This window comes from Ictidomys tridecemlineatus, chromosome 3 (assembly GCF_052094955.1).
Source record: "Ictidomys tridecemlineatus isolate mIctTri1 chromosome 3, mIctTri1.hap1, whole genome shotgun sequence".
Lineage (NCBI taxonomy): Eukaryota > Metazoa > Chordata > Mammalia > Rodentia > Sciuridae > Ictidomys > Ictidomys tridecemlineatus.
This window is the reverse complement of record NC_135479.1, coordinates 43,632,193-43,648,552: the sequence shown is the minus strand read 5'-3', so window position 1 is coordinate 43,648,552 and position 16,360 is coordinate 43,632,193. Positions and strand designations below refer to the sequence as shown.

Below are 16,360 nucleotides of genomic sequence, written 5' to 3'. Positions count from 1 at the left end.
AATAAACCTGTCTTTAGATTTTTTTAAATCATGAATAATGTAAATATCACAGATCAGAATTGAAAGGAAAGTGACCACAACACTCAGAGCAACCAAGAGATCTTTATTGCAGCAGTGCAACAGAGGTGAAAAGAGAGAAAGAGAAGAGAGAGAGAAAGCGCGCAAGAGAGAAAGCAAGAGAGAGAGTAAGAGAGAGAGTGAGAGAGAAAGAGAGAGAGAGAGAGAGAGAGCAAGAGAGCGAGCAAGAGAGAGGGGCCGGCAGGAGGGAGTTTTATAGCCCAAATCTAATGAGGTCTCTGGGTCTGCAAGCTGCCTTGTTGGCACAAGGGGGGTTAAGTGTTTGGCCTTGAGGTGGGGCGGGGGTTGAGTGTTCGGCCTTGAGTGGGGGCTTGGGTGTTTGGGCTTGAAGCAAATAGGTGATAAAGAACCAGACAGAGGGTAATAGTGGCCAGGTCATCCCGCAGCTAACTTTGTTTGGCATGCCCTGCAGACAGCTTACTCAGCCTGTCCTGCACCTAACAAGAATTAGCATTATAAGGTGAATAGCATACTAATTAAAATAGACTCTATATGTTGTAGGATAAGCATCTGAAAATATTTTTTAACACAAGCACCCAAGGAGTAACAGCACAAATAGTAAAAGGAATAAATGACTGTGCTACATTTGCATCTTACTGAGTGTGAGGGTTAGTTTTTTTGTCACATCCTAACTGAGCTAACAGATGCCCAGATATATGGTAAAACATTATTTGAGAGAATGCTTATGAGGTGCACCTGGAAGACATTAGCACTTGAATCAGGAAACTAAATAAAGAGGACTAGTCCTCACCAGTTCTTACTAATTGGGCATCATCCAATCCTATGAAGGATCAAGTAGAACAAAAAGGTGGAAGAAGGGCAAATTTTCTTTTCTTTTCTCTCTCTCTGCTTGAGCTGAGACATTTATCTTCTCTTGTCCTGAGCACCAGCTGTCCTAGTTCTCAGGTCTTCGACTTAGACAGAATTGTACTAACAGTTTTCCTGCATCTCCAGTTTGCAAATGGCAGATGGTAGCACATCTCAGCCTTCATAACAATGAATTAGTCCCTATAATAAGTTAATAGACAGACAGATAGGGCTGGGACTGTGGCTCAGTGGTAGAGCGCTTGCCTAGAATGTGTGAGGCACTGGGTTCCATCCTCAGCACCACATAAAGATAAATAAAATAAAGGCATTCTGTCCATCTACAACTACAAAAAAAAATTTAAAAAAAGAAGAAAGAAAGACAGGCAGATAGATAGACAGATCCTGTTGGTTCTATTCTCTGGAGAACTCCAGCTGATTTACTGGGCTAGCAATTTGTTCATCCCTATTCCTCAGTATATTAATTTATTACAAGCTTGTTCATATGTTAACATAAAGTCATCCAAGATTTTTAATTTTTTTTTAGTTGTTGGTGAACACAATACCTTTATTTTGTTTATTTTTATTTGGTGCTGAGGATCCCACACAGTGCCTCATGTGTGCTAGGCGAGTACTCTACCACTGAGCTACAACCCCAGCCCCTCATCCAAGATTTTATAGCATTATTTTCAAACAAAACATAGGAACCTCTATAGTGTACAAAAAATATTTTTTTCTAGAAGAAGAGCAAAATTATACTTTCCAAACTGATGAATTTTATTTCTAACAGTAGAGAAAATATGAATACCATAGCAATATCCTTGATATCTCTATTTTTTTTAGCAAAACAAAGCTATAAATCACTCTATTGCTAAATCTATTTGCCAAAGCTGACACAATTTACGCTTGAGGAGAAAGCAAACAAAAGTTCTTTATCTAATAGTCTAGACTCTTGCAAAAATTCAATGGCATACAATGTTAAAAAAAAAACTGGTTTCTTCTATATTCTCACTCAACAATCACAGATTTCTGTGACCAAATTTTGACCCAGTTTTGTTGCAGACACCAGCTGGATGTCTAATTCAATTCCATTCTGATAACTGTCTATCTGGAAAAAGGTCAGATCCCACAGGTTAAGGGCTCAGCTCCCAACTGCCACTCCTCTCCCACTTCAGATGCTAATCACAAGTCCTAGGTTGTTTCACCTGAATTTCTGACCTAGAAGCCATAAATCAGGATTCTCACAGTCCTCTCCTTAGGCTGGATTAGAGAGACTCGCAGAATTTAGGAAAACACTTAGGTTTACTGGTTAATTATAGAGGATATTAGAAAGGATACAAATAAAGCTGGGGGTTTAGGTTGGTGGTAGATCACTTAACTAGTATGCACAAAGCCTTGGGCTCTATCTCCAGCACTGTAAGAAACAAAACAAAATATGATGAGCATCACATTAAGATGTGAGTAGAACAAGGTTTGAGGAACGGATAAAGAGCTTCCATCCTCTCTCCAAGAACCTCCATGTGTTCTGCTACCTGGAAACTCTCCAAACCCTGTCCTTTTAGATTTTTATGTAGTTGTCTTAATCTATTTTTTCCCCTCCTACTAAACCCAGGAGCCCTTTACCATGGAGCTACATCACCAGTCTTTTTAAATGTTTCATTATGAGGCAGGGTGTCTCTAAGAAATGGCACAGACTGGCCTTGAACTTGTGGTCCTCCTGCCTCAGCCTCCCAAGTAACTGGGATTATAAGCATGAGTGACCATGCCTGGTTTATGCAGGATTCTTTACATAATCATGATTGATTACATCATTGGCCATCAATGATCAACTTAACCTTCAGTCTCTCTCCCCTACCTACTTCCTGGATGTCGGGGACCTGGACTAAAAATTCCCAATGCTTTAATTTTGCCTTAGTCCTTTCTGTGACCAATCTTCATCCTCAAGTTATCTCAGGACTGCTAGTCACTAGTCATTCATTAGCATACAAAAGTCACTAAAATTGCTTTGAAGATTCCAAGGATTATAGGAGTTGTGTGCCAGGAAACAGGAAGACCAAATATACATTCCATAATATCACAGAAAGGAAATACTATTAAGTATGCATCCTTGAAGATAGGTCCCTTTACATAGGAAGGAAATGGTTGATATGCTGAACATAAATCTGCCTTTGGTACTGGGCATTGAACCCAGGGAGGCTTAACCACTGAGCCACATCCTCAGCCACATCCTCAGACAAGGTCTCTAAATTATGTATAATTATGAGTTGCTTAGGGCCTCAGTAAGTTGCTGAGGCTGGCTTAGAACTCACAATCCTCCTGCCTCAGCCTCGGGAGCCACTGGGATTACAGGGTGCCCCACTGCATCAGGCTGAATCTGCCTTTGGAATGCGCTCACATATACAAGAGGAAAGGATGCAATGATATTTTATTGTATTCATCATTTTGCAAGCCTGTGCTATAGGAAAAGAGATATTTCATTTACAACAATTATTTTGTGAGTAAAATGCACATTAGAGACAATACTGATGGAATCCTAGCCATATGTTTTTTCATTGTGATGCTGGAGATTGACCCCAGGGTCTTAGCAATGAGACAGAAAAGCAATATCCCATAAAATTAAAAAGTCGGAGGGGAGAATGAGGGCAGATGCACTTCAGGGACCTTAACTCATAGTTTGTTGGCTAGTAAGAGCTTGGTTTGTGTTTTTCCCTACTCACTCACTCACTTAGTCACTCTCAAATTGTCCTCTCAGCTTCAGAAACCAGGACCATCATTAAAGCCAGGAGGTTGCCACGACTCTACTAGGACCAACAACATAAAGGATAAAACTATTGAGTAGTCACCCAAAAAGCAAATTCTCCAGACCCTTAACCTGTTACTCGCACGATCTGTGTTTTCTTCCATTCCCCACCTCTGTGTTCTCTTAACAGCTGCAGCAACTCATCCTCATCCCATGGCAAAGGTGATTGATTACCCAGGGAGAGATGTGATATTTGGCTCGAGACTGGCCACCCTTCCTTCAAGGGTTGAGGTGCTTGCACTGGGCCTGCAAAGAAAATACCTTAGAAGATGTACCCAAAGCCAATTACAATTCCCAGATCCTGGCCCACTCCTGCAATCCTTACAAAGAAATAAACACTAGCAAGTGTCTTTCTTCGGAGACTCAGCCTGATACTCTCAGTTAATGCTGTGTATTCCTTCTGCTCAAGCAAGAGGTCCCAATAAAGAATGGTATTCCCGTTACATCCTGCCTTTATCCGATTCCTCCGATAGAGAACGTAAAGAAGCCACCAAGCCAGTAAGTAATAGCATACCCTAAGCAAGCACTCTACCATTGAGCTACACTACCAGCCCAGGTCCTAGTTTAGCAAAGAAGGGGTTGCTCCAAGAATAAAAGGTTGCACCTGAATGCCAGTCCACACACTGCTTCCTTTACAGAAAGCAATTAGCAAACAACTGTGCCCTGACCTTGAATTGGGGTTGACAGTTGCAAATGTGATCCGAGTACCACCACTGAATGTCTTTTCATCCTGCCATGAGAATAAACAGGCAATGAGAACAAGATTGCTTTCTACAGGGACACCTGTTAGCCATCATGATACTCCCACAATTTTTTTTAAATAAAGAAAGTCATTTATAGTATTTCTTCAATAACACTCTTCATGCCTGTAGAGATAGTTCTCTGTTCTTAAATGGATTATCTCAGCTCTGTGTTTACATTCTGGTATTGCCTGAAACTATTACTTCAGGACTGATGGAGTAACAATTTTATAAACTGAGAATGAGAATAAACTAGTAGCATTTGTGTACTCATTGTTGTATAACAGGCAACGTCCAACTTATTGGCTTAAAACAACAAATCTTTATTGTTTCATGGTTTCTGTGGGCAGGAATGTGAATGCAGGTTAGCTGGGGGACTATGGCTCAGGATGCCTGATGAGGCATCACCCATCAGCTAGGGCTGCATTCATCTCAGGACTTGATGGGATATGGTTTGAAGATGGATTGGTTTCCAAGTCACTCAGGATGCTGTCAGAAGGCCTCGGTCATCTTAGCTGTTGGCTGGAGACATGAGTTCCTTACCATATGGGCCAGGCATCACAAAACACAGCAGCTGGCTTCCCCCAGAGCAAGTGAGTGTGGAGAAAGAGGGTGAGCAAGTTGAGCAGGTCACAGTCTTTTTGTAACCTGATCTCAGAGGTGACATCCTCTGCCCTACTTAATTTGTTAGAAATGAGTCATGAGGTCCAGCCCCCATGCAAGGGAGATTACACAAGGGCATTGTGGGAAATTAAAATATTTCACCCTAAATAGATTTCTTGAGCATATTTCTAATTGGTTATTTAGAGAAACTGTATACACTAGTCCGTATCTGAAGCTGTTCTTTTGTAAAAAGAAATTTACATAAGTGAGCAGCAAGTAGAGGCAAAGGTTTTTCCCTTTGATACTCCCCTCTTCTGCAGAGGAAAGGTATTTTCATAGGAAGGAGAGATTGGGGGTCTGGCACCTGACCCAGACAGAGGTGACCCCAGGTGGCTGTGACCTGGGACTTCCTCCACATCACAAGACAGCCCTTGCTGGCCTGCACTTTCTCCCACCGACCATCAGCTCCCTTCCCCCCAAAGCCTAAGGCCCTATACCTTTGTTAAGTTCTGCATCAGTTCAGCCAACTTGTCTCTCTTTGAGTTTCACATTCTATGTATGGCTCTTGTGTTTAGGCACATAATAAAATTTGTTCTGTTTTGTTGTCTATTGTCAGTTTATTTGATGGAGTAAAATTATCAAATCTTCAGAGAGAAAATAATAAATGTAAAACTTCCTTACAGCATGAATAGCAGGAAGAGGGGATCCCTTGGGGCTATGTCAGAGGCTATCTGCTACAGATTCTACAGATTTCCTTGGTTGTAACTTTGCCTGGAGCAAGATGCCCTGCAATCCACTGGGTCTTGGTCAGTGAAACTTTCTAAGGGTCCTCCATCTGACAGGGCCTGCATTCTAGATGTTCTGAGATTTAAGTGGGCAAAACTTGGCTGGGAGTGTAGCTCAGTGGGGGAGCACATGTTTAATTATGCATGAGGCCCCGGGTTCAAAATAAAAAACAAACAAACAAAATAAAAAACAAGCAATAACAACAAAAAAAAACCCAGTAGGTAGAACTTAACTGGCAATGCAGGGTGTTAAAGATTGGTACAAGGTCTAAGTCAGCTGGATCCTGACTGTAAACTCTGGTGTCCTCAGGTACACACCCATATGGAGTTGGTGGCTTTTCCTCTGCCTCCTTCAAGCCTGTTGTTTTTCCTTCCAAAGGGAGGAACAAAGGTTGCCATACCAGCCCTGGGCTATCTTTGGACTTCATAAGTTTGAGACAGAAAATGAATTTGCTTTTTGTTTTTTTTTTCAATTTTTTTTTGAATTTGCATTTTAAAAAGACATTTGTAGGGTTTTTTGTTTTGTTTTGTTTTTTGGTTACTCCTGAATCAAATCTGAACTAATGATGTGACTTTCTTAGTTCAACTTCAAATCCTAAATTTATGCAATTTAAATCTAGCTGAGCAGCCCCACTCTTGCTACAATGTTTTTCTTGTGGAATGTATTTTTTAAAAATATTTTTTTGGTTATGATGTACCTTTATTTATTCACTTATTTATATGTAGTGCTGAGAATTGAACCCAGTGCCTCACACATAGGAGGCAAACCCTCTACCACTGAGCCACAACCCCAGCCCATTGTGAAAGGTTTGACTCAAAGTGTAGAGCGAAAGTTAAATGTTACCAGGTTCCCACTGGTATGGGTAAGGACCCAGGATATGCACATGGATAACTGTGTCCAGAATATGGGCAATCTGCAAAGAGCTAGATTCCTATTCTGAACCACAGGGATGGACCAGGGCTAGGTCAGAGCAGGAGCTAATCCTTGGGGTTTTAGCACATGGCAGGATTAACAGGAGGCAGTAGATCCCCACTAAGTTCTCCTGCCATCTCCTTGGGTGCTGCCTAAATCCAAAAGCCTGATAGGTTTAAGGCCTATAGGTCAAATGCCTAACTCAGATCCACAGAGCAGTCAGGTACCTTTAAGAACAAAGTAGGAGTGGTCGGGGATGAGGAAGTTCAGATAAAAGACAAACAAAGCTTGTCTACTTCTGGAAGAGAAAGGACAGGAACAAAAAATCTGTATAGGGCACCAACGTGGACAGTGTTTGCGTTGTGTGTGCAATGCCAGCCGGAGGCTCTTGGAAAACAAAGGCCCTGCCTGTTTTCCTTTGGAGGCCTCTGATCCATGGTGTCAGTGACTTTCTTTAGTGTCACCCACACCCAGGCTTATGTCAGGGCTATGCTGCCCCCACTTTCCTTTTCACTGCATGCAGGAGCATTTGGGATCTTTGGAGTCAACCAACAACAGCAATGAAGAACCAGGGTATCTACCAGTTTCTTAGGCTCAAAGTATTTCTGTTGCAAAATGCAAGTCCAGGGTTGTGGAAAGGACTGGAATTCACCTTTAGGAACAGGAGTTTGTCAGAAAAAAAAATGTGAACTATGGATATTGTTTCAAGAGATTCTGACCTATACCTAATGAGGTCTGAGAATTAAACCTAACTAGAGCCTCAATCATGCTAAGCAAACATTCTATCACTGAACCACATCTCCAGCCCTGACATTTAAATAAACTATCGAGGGCTCACTCCATTATCTTTAGTCTGTTCTTCCTTAGGTACATGCTGGCTCAAGAATATCTCTAGTTCAAAAACTCATTTCACCATGCCTACTATTTTTTAAATATAGTTCCTCAAATTAGGTAAAGGGACCCTAGTCCAGAAGTGGTCAGTGTGGGGTGGAGGGTCATGGGTCCTCAAGTCAGGCAAGACCTGCCCTGAAACCAATATTTTCACACTGGAGTCTAAAGATTTACCAGTAGTTATGGAATGAGGAGGGGGAAAAAATGTTGTAATATGCATTACAAAAGGCAGTTGAGAAACTAAAAATATTGAGGACATCTTAATGGAAAGCAGTTGGGGAGATAGGAAATGTGGTTAACATACTAGATCTTCCTAACAGGAGGTTGATTAATAATCAGAAATGAAGGGGGTTGAGGGCATAGCTCAGAGGCCCTAAGTTCAACCTCCAGCACAGGGAGAGAAAAAAAAAAAAAAGAGTTTTCTTTTGTTTCGTTTCAACAAATATTTACCATGTACCAATTACTGTTCTAAGCTTTGGGGATATAGTCACAAAATAAACAAAAGGAAATTACTGCACTTATTATTCTAATAATAAACCTATTGGTTAAAGATAGAGACATCAAAGTGACTACCAGAAGAAACAGTTTAACAGTCTTGAAAGAGTTGCCTGGGGAACAGGTTTAGGAAAGGGGAGACATGGAGAGAAACAACAAGGGGTTGCATCTCCTGGTAAGTTCCACTATGTTATTTGATTTAAATTTTATTTAAGTAATTAACAAAATATTTCACCTTTTACTTGCTATATGGCCTTAAAACAGAGTTCTTAAATTCCCTGGACCTCAGTTCTTTAATCTGGAAATAAAAAATAATAATTTCTGTCCTAGAGGTGTTTTTGTTTGTTTTTGCAATGCTGGGATCAAATGCAGGGCCTTGCATATGCAAGGCAAGCATTATGTCACCAACCTACCCACCCCAGTCTCCTCCAAGACCATTTGTTATAGGACTACTGGGCATGAAGGAGGCACACAAATGTCAGTCCCTTCCCTTGTATCTCTCACATAATTTTTACAGATCAGGGTTTTATTTTGTTTTGTTTTTGTACTGGTGATTGAACTCAGAGGCACTCGGTCACATCCTCGCCCCTATTTTGTATTTTATTTATAAACAGGGTCTCACTGAGTTGCATAGTGCCTCCCTTTTGCTGAGGCTGCTTTGAATTTGCGATCCTCCTGCCTCTGCCTCCAGAGACTCTGTGTGTGTGCCACCACACCCAGCCCTGCTGAGGGTCTTAATGCCGAGACGTGAATGACATCAATTATTGGTCCTGACCTGAGCAAATCACATGATTTTGCCAGTTTCTATCCATCTGATAAAAAAGATGCTCATTTCAAATTTCTCTGTGCAAGAAGAACAGGATGTGCATTGGTTAGAACTCTGGAAAAGCTTTGATCTCTTGAAAGAACACTGGCCAGGGCTAGGGATATAGCTCAGTGGTAGAGTACTTGCCTATCAAGCAAGAAGCCCTGAGTTTGGTCTCTACCACTGTGAAGAAAACAAATCAACCCCTGGCCAGATCTTAACATGGTTTGCATTTGGAAAATACCGTATGGTTGTTGATATGTGCTTCTCCCTTGTGGAAAAATAGGGTCATCTGCTGTCCTGATTGTCTTCTTGCCTCAGAAGTTTTCTCTGTCAGGTATTAATCCCTGCAGCACAGGGGGCCTCGTGATGTAAGGGTGAGAACAACTGTGAATTCAAGAGAGAAATCACTGTCTGGAATCAGGTTGTAATTAGTAGAAAAACACTACAGATGTCAACATGATAGAACAAGGGGGATCCTGAGATCTAAGTTGGCTGGAAAAAGCCAAGTGTGTATGTATGTGTGTATATATATATATATATATATATATATATATATATATATATATGCTCCTGTGTGTGTTCATACAGATACAAATACACAGGAGGAGTGCTCATGGGTTCTGTGGTGTGTGTGGGGGGGGCAGTGTGGTGCAAGTAATGATATAAATATCTTTTTTTTAATATTTATTTTTTAGTTGTAGTTGGACACAATACCTTTATTCTATTCATTTATTTTTATGTGGTGCTGAGGATCGAACCCAGAGTGCGAGGGGAGCACTCTACCGCTAAGCCACAACCCCAGCCCTGATGTAAATATCTTAACAAACAATTCTAAAGGGGACCAACCCTGGCTGTTAGTAGTTGCCAATTTCAATGATGCAAATATTGTCATTCTGGCCAATTTCAAGCTATCAAGAGAAGTCACTGATTGTGGAGCTGGGGAAAGACACACAAAATTAGTTCTCATTTGTGGGTATAAGGCAGTTCCAGCACATGGTTTGTTACAGATTTCCAGAATCACTTTCTATCAAAATGGAAAACCTCCCAGCTGTTTACTGTTGTGTGCTTCTAAACATGTGGATATTGCTTTAGATTTTTATTCTGGAAACCATTCATATCTCCCAAACAGTTTGTTCATCGTGGTAATGAATCAATCCCCTTTTTGCCCACTGCAGTCTGCTAATCTCTAAAATGAAAGTTTTGCAAAAGAGAGAAAGTTTTTTCATGAGGAGGCCAAGCAGGCAGAGACAGGAGAATGGATCTCAAATCTGCCTCCCTGATTTGGGGGTATTTTTTGAGCTGAGGCACGGGAAAGGGTGATTGGGGGTTCACTAAGAGTAGATGAAGCAGGTTAAATTTAGTGGGGTTATTTAGGAACTATGAGCAGGAGCTTTATTGAGGTTTGTATTCGGTTTCAATTCCACCCTGATCAGGTGGATTTATTCCTTTGTAAAGTTCATAGCTCGTCACAACTCAGAGGAACTCTGGAACTGTAATCTTGGTGGTGTGTGTTTGTGTGTTTTTCCAAAATCCACACAATGGTTGGCAAGACCATTTGTTTATTCAGAAAGAAGCCAACAGGATGCTACAGACCTGTCGGTGAACCACCCCTCCCATAAAGATTTGGCAGACTCCTGCTGGCCACAGAAAACTTGGCACTCAAGAGGAGGGAGCTCCCTCATTTCTGGTGCCCCCACAATTCTGGTATTTTGAAGGTTAAGCAGGTGCCAGGTTTTTAGGCACAAATATGAATCTCTTCCTCATTTCACAGGAAACCCTCTCCTGGTCTCCAGGGGGGCTTCCCTTTGAAACTAGTCATCCACTTTTCCTCTCCCCTGAAATCCTGTATCCCAAGGTCAGTCAGGACCTATGGACCTATATAATGTGTGTATACTTTGTGTATGGGTTGGGGTAGGGGAGTTCTTCTAGCAAAAAAATATAAAATAACATTCAATGACTAGGTTCAGGATCTTTAGAAGGGGCCTGTGCTAATGAAGGTCCCTGATGCTTCATTAACTTCCAGTCAGTACACCCACCAAAGCCAGATGATACTTACGAGGAAATTGGAGGTTTTCCTGGTGATCGTAAGTGATGGAATATCCTGTGTTTTTTTTCCTTTCAGATGAGGAAGAAGCATTAAGAATCCTATTCCCACTTGCAAACTCTTGTCTTCAAGACTGATGCTGAAGCCAGGCATGGTGGCACATGCCTGTAATCCCAGTGACTCAGGAGGCTGAGGCAGGAGGATCACAAGTTCAAAACCAGCCTCAGCAACTTAGCAAGGCTCTAAGCAACTCAGTGAGACCCTGTCTCTAAATAAAATACAAAATAGGGCTGGGGATGTGGCTCAGTGGTTGAGTGCCCCTGAGTTCAACCCCCAATACCCTCCCCCTGCCCGCCCCCCCAAAAAAAGACTGATACTGGAGGGCATCATCCACCTTGTTCCGGGGAAGCCATTTTATTCTGTATTGCTCCTGAAATATCCTGACTCCTCCTCACTGCTTGGAATAGAAAAGGCCAGTCAGGCCTAGAACAAGCAGAGACCTGCTTCAAGGAAGTATTTTCTCTAACCCCTAGTTCCAGAAGCTCTGTGGGCGAGAAGGGACCTCTAGTGGTCAGTCCCAAAGCTCACATCACTGTCAACTTCTACCTATTCTATTCTCTTCAAGGTGTCCTAGCCCTTGGACTCTGGGCTGCAGTTCCAAGAAGTGGAGGAAACTGGAGAAATAAAAACCCAACACAGTTTGTAGCTTGCTTGCAATCTAGAGGCAGGGGGCTTTGGGGAAAAGGACACAGGTTTAATACTTGGTTTGCTGTCTTAGATTTTTTTGTCAGTGTGTGTGTGTGTGTGTGTGTGTGTGTGTGTGTGTGTGTCTGTTGCCGGGGATTGAACCCAGGGCCTGGCACATGATAGGCAAGTGCTGTACCAGTGAGATACATTCCCAGCCCCTGTCTTAGTTTTATCATCTTTAGCCAAAGACCTGCTAAGCCTTGGTGTCTTCACCTGTACCGTGGTGATAATCATGGGCACCTTCTAGGTGGATGTGAGGATTAGATTAGAAAGAGCATGTAATAGATACTCAGTAAAATTAGTTCTCTCTTGCAGGGCATGTTCACACATCCCTGTAATCCCAGTGGCTCCAGAGGCTGAGACAGGAGGATCACAAATTCAAAGCCAAACTAGCAAGATCCTGTCTCAAAAAAAAAAAAAAAATTAAAAGTGGTTAAGCATCCCTGGGCTAAATGTGTGGTACCAATAAAATAAAATGAAATAAATTAGTTCTCTTACTTCTCTCTTCAAGTTAAAATTTCATGGAAGGCAAGGAAGGAGGACGAATATAGGATAGATTAGAGGAACTTTTGTTTTTGATTTAGATAGGTTATGGAGGGAAAGATGATGTCTTAGTCTATTCAGAACAGGATGGGAGACCATCCCCTGTGTACACACACACACACACACACACATTTTTGCTTAAAGTTTTAGCAGTTTCCTTGATGTTCTAAGAAACCAAATTAAGGAACTCTGAAATAAGACATTTGGGAAAAAAATGCAGGAGGGTGGCCAATAATTTTGCATCAATTTTGATCTCTGCTCTGCAACTAAAGAGCTATGTCCCTTGGACAAATCCCTTTACCTCCCTACACTTCATCTCCTCACCTGTTATTTTTTTTAAAAAAACAAGGGTTAGGCTGATGTAGAATTGACAGATACATGACAAAATGCTAAGTTAAAATTTGAATTTCAGAGAAACAATCACTTTTAAAATATAATAATGTGCCAAATATTGGCTTTCTCATGAATTCACATATCAGTAGTTGCACAGGACATATTTGTTCTAAAAAATTATTTATTAATTAATAGAGTGTCCTGTGTTTTTCCTTGTTAAATCTTGCAACCATAGACAGGTGGCAACTCACATTTTATATGTGTGTTCAGGGACTCCAACGCAGGGCCTTGCACATGCTAACACATACTTTATCACCGAGCCATACCGCCATCAGCAATTCATGTCTTAATTTAAGGTCTAAGATTTTTGGTGATGAAAGAATCCTAAGATGAGAACAATGGCACATGCCTGTAATCCCAGCGGCTTGGGAGACTGAGGCAGGAAGATTGCAAGTTCAAAGCCAATCTCAGCAACTTAGCGAGGCCCTAAGCAAAATAAAAATTAGCACATCTTAGCAAGCACCAAAAAAAAAAAAACAAGAACAAAACAAAACAAAAACCCTAAAATATTTTTTAAACAATATTTACATAAAGGAAACCATAAAATCCAATGCTTTTGTGTACTGATGCTATGATACAGTGCTTTACTACACAGTTGGGTTGCAGGATTTCTGTGCATTGTAAACATAAACAGCATGGAAAAGGTTAAATAGCTGTATTCAGATTGTAAGATCTAGTCCAGACTTGCTGTGTATATCGCAATGTTAAATGAAAAGAACTCCCCTTTGTATTATAGTCATGCGGTCTTATGTATGATAAATAGCTGAGTAATTTGTAAAATAATAATAATAATAATATATTTTTAAAAGGCTGGGGATGTGATTCAGTGGTTGGTTAAGCATCCTGGGTTCAATTCCTTGTTCACCCCACCCCACCTCCAAAAAAAGAATCCTGATATGTGGTGGTTAGTGGTGGATGACAATGTGGATAGAGGATCATTGATCACTGTTTAGCTGAACTCCTGCGACTATCTTTAAGAAGTTTAGTGGACATTATGTTGGATTCTGGGTCAAAAAAGACAACACACTGGGGGCCCTACATTGGTCCAAAAACCTATCTACGACCTCCAAGTTTCTAGCTTTTCTGTCACTCTAAAACCTTCAATGGCATTGCCAGCAATCTGATCAGACAGCTCTGCTGGACTGCAACCCTTTCGCCATTCACTGAGTTGTTGTCTTTTTTACATCAAAGTTAGTCACAGTGATGTGAAGACCAGGCTGGAAGACCCATGGATGGCCTTGCCCAGTACTCGGCTGCACCACCTGTCAGGCCTCTCCTACATTTTGGCTGCTTGTATCTCTCTTCTACTTTTCACTCCCATGTATTTAGAGGGAAGTGCACCCATGGAGTCTCTATAGGGTGGGCCTGGGCATACATTCCCTTCCTGCAGAAGGGCACCCAGCTTGTACCTCTACTTTTTTTTTTTGCACCTCTACTTTATCCTGCCCAACTTCCTGTTCCTTTCTTCCTTCCTGCCTGCCTCTTAAGTACCTATCATGCATTAGGCACTGTGCTACATACATCCCCTTTTTCACCTTTATCACACCAATCAAACGCCTAGTCCCGTAGCCAGGTGGCTTGTTAAAGGTATGATTCCCAAAACTCATCAAAATGAATCAAGGAAAGGTATCTAGAGACTTCCTCAGGTGATTCTCGTTTTGGAGCTGGGTCCTGAACCCAGAGCCTTGCAAATGCTAAGATCCCACTCTAGCACTAAAATATACCCTCAGCCCCCTGTGATTCTTATACTTACCTGAGTCAGAAAATCATGGCTGCCAGTTCCTAGTCTTCTTTTTCTATTACCTTTCCAAAAATGCCTGGGCCTGTAGAATACGGAGTAGATGAGTCTCTATTTCTGGAATTTTCAAATTTAATGCTGTCCTTCCTTCCCCACCCTCCAGGGCCTAAGCTACTTATGGAAGCTGAGGGGTGTTGAACTCTGTTTTGTTTATTTTTGCGGTGCTAAGGATTAAAACTAGAGCCTTGTGAATACTAGGGAAGCACTCTGCCACTGAGTTACACCCCAGCCCTGAACTTTATTAATATTCAAACCAGCCAAATTACTTGGGCTTAATGGTTAACTACTAGGGTTAGCTAATTATGGAAAAAATAATTTCTCCCTTCTGTCAGCTATAGGAAAGAGGAATGTTCCAGGAATGTATATGACCTTGGACAGTAATATCATTTCTTTGGTTCTCCAAAAGGGGCACCATGCTACCATTTTTCTTATTGGAAATCCTTCCTCAGCATCTGAGGGTACTACTCTATAAGGTACTCCAGGATCATTTTAGTGACTTTCCATTCTAGAATATAAGACCATTGAAGTTCCAGAGTTTCGCTTTCCTCATCTATTTCTCATAGTATTTACTTAATGTTGTGGATAGCAGTGAATACCATTTATCATAGCTTGGTAGGGTTTTTATAATTTTCCACAGATGGCAATAGAGTGACTTAAGAAACCCGTTTCCTAATCTAAAACAAAGCCACCATATTGGTTTTAATGAGACTGGTATCCCCAATACTTAGAATAGTTGGCACATAGTAGATACTCATTAAATATCTGCTAAATACATTTCCCCAACATTTTAATTATAAATAATATCAAACATTCAGAAGAGTTGAAAGACTAGTACAACAAAGATCTAGATACTCCTATCTGGATTCAGTAAATGTTAGTTAACATTTGTTATACTTATTTTGTGTATGCATATGCATTAATTAATTAATTAATTTATTTATTTATAGATGCTAGAGATAGAACCTAGGGCCTTGTGTATGCACAAGGTCTACCACTGAGCTAGATCCCCACTCCCAGTTTTGCTAGGTCATTTCAAAGTCAATTGTACTCATCATGACACTTAACCCCTAAATATTTTAGCAGCCATCTCCTGAGAATTAGGACATTCTCCTAAATAACTTCAATAACATTATTACACCTACAAATACTTAACCATTATATCATCTAATATCCGGTTGTAGAAGTTGTTGTTGATAACCTACCCACACCCCCTTGGCCTACACAGAGGTTACCTGCAAACGATTCTCATATAATAAGTAATTTCCTGTGTCTTTTTCTAGCATTCTTGGTTCTGGCTTGAGAGAGTACACTGTCCCTCAGAGGGCAAGCTGAAGGTGCTGGGGAGTCAACACTCCAAGGCAAGAAAGAAGTTGTTGGATAAATACCCAAGCTCCCTTCCATCGTGAGATGTGTTCTACAGAACGCGTCAAAGGCTCCATATTGAGAATTGCTGACAGCACTAATTTGTTCATTAACACATCCTTTATTAGTTTTCCTCCCTTCTCTATCTTCTTACTTACTTATGCTTCCTGAGATCACTTTAAAATATATTATCTGCACCCAAAGCTTTGTCTCAGGTTCTGCTTTGGAGGAACCAAGAACAAAGACATCTGTCCATGGCCAAATTCATTTTTTTAAAAATATTTTTTAAGTTGTTGATAGTCCTTTATTTATTTATTCATACGTGGTGCAGAGAAAGGAACCCAGTGCCTCACACATGCCAGACAAGTGTGCTACCACTGAGCCCCAGACCCTAGCTTGCCAAATTCATTTTTAAATGACAATAATAAAACACACTGCTCTTGGATCTATAGAGAAGCAAACTCAATACCTGCTTTAATGGGAGCTTGGCCCCAGCCAACAGGAGTTGCTCTCAGTGATAATCCTTACTTGAGCAATGTCATAGTGAGGCTGTGCT

At 41.1% G+C, this 16,360-nt stretch overlaps 1 long non-coding RNA gene across 5 annotated transcripts; it reads right to left on the bottom strand.

Annotated features, from left to right (window-relative positions):
- Positions 1-82: 82 nt before the first annotated feature.
- Positions 83-14,661, bottom strand: LOC144376131 (uncharacterized). Of its 5 annotated transcripts, none has more exons than XR_013436236.1 (5): positions 14,398-14,661; positions 10,974-11,150; positions 9,159-9,301; positions 3,794-3,928; positions 83-2,296 (listed from the first exon to the last, which is right to left on the bottom strand). It is a non-coding gene; the product is annotated as an uncharacterized LOC144376131 (long non-coding RNA). The 5 variants fall into 5 exon arrangements; XR_013436235.1 differs by lacking the exon at positions 83-2,296 and adding an exon at positions 4,351-4,412 and having other exon boundaries at positions 3,291-3,928; XR_013436233.1 differs by lacking the exons at positions 83-2,296; positions 3,794-3,928 and adding exons at positions 4,722-4,944; positions 12,836-13,070.
- Between the last annotated feature and the right edge of the window lie 1,699 nt (positions 14,662-16,360).